The sequence below is a fragment of the Oryctolagus cuniculus genome, chromosome 13 (assembly GCF_051225735.1).
Source record: "Oryctolagus cuniculus isolate XC-2025 breed Fujian yellow rabbit chromosome 13, ASM5122573v1, whole genome shotgun sequence".
In the NCBI taxonomy this organism is placed as follows: Eukaryota; Metazoa; Chordata; class Mammalia; order Lagomorpha; family Leporidae; genus Oryctolagus; species Oryctolagus cuniculus.
Window position 1 is genome coordinate 83,780,853 of NC_142879.1, and position 7,093 is coordinate 83,787,945.

Genomic DNA, 7,093 nt, shown 5'->3' on the forward strand with positions numbered 1-7,093 from the left:
GTAGTGTATTCAAGGATGACCACTTAGTGAATTGTCTTTTTTTTAAGAATAAGAGTATTGAAGACCGGGTTGAGCTACCTATGGCAAAACTCCACCATTCCTGGGAAGGCCACAATTGGCAAGAAAAGCAGGTAGCAAGCTTTCATCAAGTAAGTTGAGATTCCTGTGTTTGCAATCTGAAGAGCTCACTGCTGAGCTGGGAGGGGAACTGCTCTGAGCACAACTCATTAGAGAACTGCTCTTGCAGACCTTCCCTGAAGGAAGCACTGTTGTGGTCAGAAGCATTCCAGGAGCTGCTGGCCAGCAATTGTGAATTAGGCTTGAATTGAATCCATTGCAAGTATCACAAGAGTGCAGAAAGGCTGTGTCCTCAAATGAGCAGCTCACCAGGGAGAATTTGACTTAACCTAGAAGGTCTGTTTATCTCCGCTTATTTCGCAGCATATTCACACCAGGTGGGGAAGATAAATCAGCCTTCAGCTCTGCAATGGCAGTGCTCTTGGTTGAGGCTGAGGATGCTTTTCATTGCATGCAGTGTTTGCAAGAGACTTAGTTCCCTGAGGATTTATGCCTCTCCTGTAAATACATTTTTGGCACTAAAACAAACTGAAGTATTTCTGTTTTAGTAGTATGGAACCAATGAAGTATTTTGCCTACAGGCATCTATGTCTTTAAAGAGCTAAATCTGCAGGATTACAGGATTGAGTAAAAACGAGAATAGCTAATCCTAGTACTAGAAAAGTACAAGGGATTATTTGATCATTAGCTTCCTCATATTCCTCATGTTTCTTTTTATTTTTCTGCCTGCTCTTCCCTACATACAGATGGTCTGGCTGTATTGGAGGCTTTTCTAAAAACTGAATTCTGTGAAGAAAATATAGGCTACTGGCTGGCTTGTGAAAACTTCCAAAAAAGATCCACCCACCCCAGAAGCCATCCTTATATCCAAGATAAATATATACACTCTGCTTAGAAAAAGGCCCAAAAGAGGTAAGACACAATTCCTCATTTCAGCATAAAGAGTACACTCTTGACATCAAGATGCAACAAAAGAAGTAAAGACATAAGACTAAAGCAAGGGCCAGGGAATCTGAAAAGCTTCCTCTCCTGGTGTCCTGTCTTTCAAATAAGTCTCCCCAGACCTGGCAGGTGGAGGTCATCACACATTACCGCTTCTAATTTTCACTTTCAAAGAGCAGAGCCCCCTTCTCTAATAAAGGATAATGAGTGATCTTTGTCTCAGATGAACATGCTTTCAAACCAAAACTCTTATTATCCAAAATATAAAAGAAGCTATGACTCCCAGCTTTACAACTGCCTGGAAAAGGGTGTATTACTTGATGGAGAATAACTTTTTGAAGTTGTATTTATTTGCAAGGCATAGTTACAGAGAGAAAAAGAGAGGGAAAGACAGAGGTCCATCTGCTGACTCACTCCCTAAATGGACACAATGGCCAGGGCTGGGCCAGGCTGAAGCCAGCAGCTTCCTCCAGGTCTCCCATGTGGGGGCAGAGGACCAAGTGCTTGGGCCATTCTCTGCTGCTTTACCCAGCAAGGAGCTAGGGAAGAAGTAGAGCAGCTGGGAGTCAAACTGGCATCCATGTGGGATGTTATTGCTGCAGGCAGCAGTGTAACTTGCTATGCCACAACACCAGCCCTCAGAAAGAACTCTTATCCCTGGTCTTTCTTTTGAGTCAGAATGCTACCAGGATTTGTGTTGAAAACCACAGATCACCACAGAACCCCATGAGAAGAAAAAGGAGCCCCAGAGTAGAGGACATGTTCTGTTTCCTAAGGCAGAAGTTTTTGACTGCCAGAGACGAACATTCAATTCAGCCTGGGTGTTTGGGAAATATACCTCGCAACTGGGGATTCCAGTTCAGGTAGTAAATCAGGAAGCTGGTGACTGTCCAGGAGATGCCTGTATGAGAACAGCTTCCACCACCGTGAAGACACAGGCAGGAAATACGTGGTCTGAGTGGGGTGGGTCTCACTGGAAAAGCAGGACTCTGAGATGGAAGATAATGCAATGGAATGCTGTTGTTCCAGACTCACTTAAAATCAATAGGTCTGGGATTCTGTGGCCTTAGCTACCTAGCTCTACATCTTTCCTTAAATCCATCCAGGTTACCACATGGTTTTAGTTCTAGGTTTTAAGTCCAAACTAATGTAACATGTTTATTATGTAGAATCATCCATTCTATTGCTGTGTATTACTGAAGCTGAAGTGATGTTTGAATTGTTAAATGGTATATAAAATAGTGAGTGCTCATGTGTAGAAAACCACAGTGGCTGTTCCAAGTGCCAAACACTCTTGAAGGCAGTTAAGCTTTGAAGTGGTCTTTGAATATTTGAATACATTTATTTTGATAACTAATGTCATTGAATACTCAGAGTCCAGGTGTGAGTTGATTTGATTTTGGTAACTGGAAATATGACCAACATAAGATCTTTGTAGTAGAGAAGAAGCATGCATTACTGAATCTGTTCAGGGATCACAAAGTGACCTGAATTGACCAGTTTGGGGTGGAAATCCCTAAGGCATGACTGGGCCTGGGCTGGGCTGCTGTGGGTGGGGCAGAAGGAGAGGGGAGGTGCCTGGGACCTGCTGGCCAAGGCTGCAGGTGTTCCTATTGGCCCCTGGTCACCCGTGGGGCCTCAGCCCCTCTCACAATGGAACCACACATGCACCTCAGATCGTTTTTACCCCTAATTCCACTTTAAAGAAAAGTTTATCAAGGCTGGCACCATGGTTTGGGGTGCAACCAGAACTGCAGGGCCTGCATCACAGTTGCTGATTCAAGTCCCTGCCGCCCAAATTCCTGTCCCACTCCAGCCAACAGGTGCAGTGGTGATGGACAGGTGCTTGGACCCCACACCACATGGGAGAACTGGAAGGGGGCTCATCAGCCTTCAGCCTCACCCAAACATTGGGGGATCAAACCAGCAGATGGAAGACCCCTGTCTCTATGCCTTTCAAATAAATCTCTTAAAATAAATAAAAAAGAAATGCAAAAATAAAAAAGAACCAGCTAAATAGAAGTGAACTGTATGGAGACAAACACCAATATTACATTACTCAACTCTCCACTGCTCCAATGAACAAAGAAGACAAATAAGAGGGATATAGGCCTCCCCTTTTTTGTTATGCTTCCCTTGGTTCTAACTAGCATGGGCTTGCAGAAAATGCACAAGGAATCCATTCTCTTCTGTGGTCAATACATGATCTCAGAATTTCCTTTATTCATTTGCCTAACAGATTTTGATTATGTTACTCTAAGGAAAGGGAAGGCAACAAAACTGCCCTTTTCCCCCATTTTAAAAATCTATTATTTATTTGAAAGGCAGAGTTACAGAGAAGTGGTAGAGACAGATCTTCCATCTGCTGGTTCACTTCCCAAATTGACCTCAGCTGAGCCAATCTAAAGCCAGGTGCTTCTTCCAGGCCTCCCACATGAATGCAGTAGTTCAAGCACTTGGGCCACCTTCTGATGCTTTCCCAGGCACATTAGCAGGGAGCTAGATTGGAAGTGGAGCAGCTGGGAGTTGAATCAGCACCCATATGGGATGCTGGCACAGCAGGCCATGGCTTTACCCATTGTGTTGGTACTGTTTGTGTGTCTGTGTGTGTGTATGTATTTTTATTTCAAAGACTCATTTATTTATTTGAAAGGCAAGGTTAGAGAGGGAGAGACATAAGAAAAGAGATCTTTCAACCTCTGGTTCACTCCCCAAATGTCCACAACAGCAGAGGCTGGGCCAAGCCAAAACCTGGAGGCTGAACAGCAGATAATCTTCAGTTATTAATTTAAAATGAATAGGCTGTAGCTGGTGCTGTGGCATATAAGGTGAAGCCACCACCTGCAGTGCTGGCATCCCCTATGGGCACTGGTTCATATCCCAGCTGCTCTGCTTCTAATCTAGCTCCCTGCTAATGTGTCTGGGAAAGCAGCAGGAGATGGCCCAAATACTTGGGCCCCTGAATCCATGTGGGAGAACTGGAAGAAGCACCTGGCTTTGGATTAGCCCAGCTCCAGCTGCTTGCAGCCATGTGGGGAGTAAAACAGCAGACAGAACATCTTTTTATTTCTGTGTCTCTCTCTATAATTCTGTCTTTCAAATTAATAAATAAATCTTTAAAAAGGGTTTATTAACATATACTATAATCCAATCCAGGAACAGTAAGAGAAGCATTAAATATTGCTACCTATATTTTTATTTATTTTTTATTTTTTAATTGTTTAAACTTTTATTTAGTAAATATAATTTTCCAAAGTACAGTTTATGGATTACAAAGGCTTCCCCCCCATAACTTCCCTCCCAACAGCACCCCTCCCATCTCCCACTCCCTCTCCCATTCCATTCATATCAAGATTAATTTTCAATTATCTTTATACACAGAAGATCGATTTAGTTTATATTAAGTTAAGATTTCATCAGTTTGCAGCACACAGAACATAAAGTGTAAAATACTGTTTGAGTACTAGTTATAGCATTACTTCACATTGGACAACACATTAAGGACAGAGATCCCACATAAGGAGTAAGCACACAGTGATTCCTGTTGTTGACTGAACAATCTGACACTCTTGTTTATGGCATCAGAAATCTCCCTGGGCTCTAGTCATGAGTTGCCAAGGCTATGGAAGCCTCTTGAGTTCACTGAGTTTGATCTTACTTAGACAAGGTCATAGTCAAAGTGGAAGTTCTCTCCTCCCTTCAGAGAAAGGTACCTCCTTCTTTGATGGCCTGTTCTTTCTACTGGGATCTCACTCACAGAGATCTTTTATTTAGGTCCTTTTTTTTTCTTTTTTGCCAGAGTGGCTTTCTGCTGCTCCTCTGCACGCGGAGGAGCCACACCGGACCGGACGCTTGTTGTTCCCTTTTTTTACAAGTCCTTTCTATAGTAAAGTAAGAATAAGTAAACAGCAAACTCCCAAAGCAAGAATGAGTAGAGAGAAGTGAGAAAGAACGAAGTAACGAACTTCCCCGCGAACTCTCCAACGCACTCTCCAACCAACCCACACCACCATGCCATCTCTCTCCTCCTATATAGTCCTCTCCACCAATCCGTGCTCTGCTACCCACACGCCGAGCGTGCCGCTCTCCTCCAATCAGGAGCGGCTCTTGCAGCTTATCAAGTTGGTAAGGGGCAGCTGTGTAGAAGCTGTACGCTCCTCTCCCAGCGCCACATTGTGGGAGAGCAGATGCATAGAATAAGTCTTAATTCCAGTAACAGTATAGTCCGAGTTGCTCCCCACAGATCCCCCTTTCTTTTTAATTTTTTGGCGTTGATACGCACCTGTGTAAAGTTCAGCGTGATCTTCATGCTATTGACTGTCTTGTTTGTCGTGCTACTTCAGAGTTCGTTGAAAAATGTCCCATATTCAAGATCCCAGGGATTGGTTATTCATTGTTTTTCTTCCTCAAATAGAGTTTTTTTCTTCTAGCTCTTCTGCTGGTAGGTTTACCAACCGAATTCTTCTCTCAGGGGTCCATATTGGTTGTGCCACACCCTGTGGAAAAAAACAAACGGCGCCTCGTATTCTGAGTAAGGGGAATGGGCCTTTCCATTGGTTGTCCTGTAAATCCTTCCACATTACCCACTGTATTGATTCCTTATCAGCTGATTGAGCATGCATTTCTGCAGGTGTTTTACCATTCTTTTTCTTGTTCAAAAAATTAATTGTATAAAGAGCTAGGGCCAAGGCATCCTTGTTGGATGTGGCCATTTCCCCTATTCCCCCTTTTTGTTTAATTATTAAATTTTTAAAATATAAGTGAGTGCGTTCTACCACAGCTTGCCCTTGTGGATTGTATGGAATACCGGTAATATGGGAGATTCTGAATTCTTTCAAAAATGCAGCAAAACGAGTTGATGTATACGCTGGGCCGTTATCCGTTTTGATCACATGAGGAACTCCCCAGGCTGCAAAAGCCTGCAAGCAGTGTTGGATTACTTGTTGTACTCCTTCTTTATTCATGGCTGTGGCCATAACTACACCTGAATATGTATCTACAGTGACGTGAACACAGCTTTGTCGCCCAAAAGAGGGGATATGTGTAACGTCCATCTGCCAGATATGTCCTGGTTTAAGGCCACGGGGATTGGCTCCCGCAGGAATCTTTGGAACTATGGTAACAACGCACTTTTCACAGGATCTAATAATATCTTCTGCTTGCTTGCGGGGAATATTAAATTTAAAACTTAAAGTGTGGGTGTTAACATGCCATTTAGAGTGATATTCTTTAGCTTGTTCCAAAGCGGTGCATGCAAGCAAGAATCTTGAATAATGATCTGCCATCATGTTTCCTCGAGTAAGTGGGCCAGGTAAATTAGAATGAGCTCTTATGTGGCCTATGTAAATAGCATGCTCTCTTTGATTTAATAACCCCTGAATTTCACTTAAATAAGAATAGACTGAGGAGGATTTAAGAATAAGGCACTGTGTAGCAAGCATCTGAACTGCATTCACCACATATGCACTATCAGACAAAATATTCATGGGTGCGCTCTCTCTGCGTAATACTGTTGTGATAATAGCTAATTCTGCATGTTGTGGAGAAGGGGATGCTGTTAAGACAAAATATCGCTGATTGTTAAATATAGCTGCTCCTGTTCCGCCTTTAGCTCCATCCATAAATATGGTAACTGCCCCTTGAATTGGATCCCTTCACACCTTCTGCACCCGTTTTATTGAAACCTGTGTGCAGAAGTTAACAAATGGATGGCGAGGGTAGTGATTGTCAATCTCTATTTGTAGAATGAGAACTATGTATGCCCATTGCCAGCATTCCCTTGTAAAGGCTTCTACTGCCTCTTGAGCAAAGGGAACTACACATCGCTTTGGAGTCTTCCCCGCCATTTCTGTCACCTTTTTTATTGCTGTTAATATCAAATCAGCCACCGCTATGCCTTGGGTGTATAGTACACGCGGTGCATGTGAATGTGGGTATACAAACAACAAGGGTCCTCCTTGCCAAATGACTGCGAAGGGATACAGCTGTTCCATAAAAATTAATATTTCTAGGGCTTGTTGTGGATCACATCTTTCCATCTGCATTGCTTTAATTTGTTTTTCGATTTTCTGTA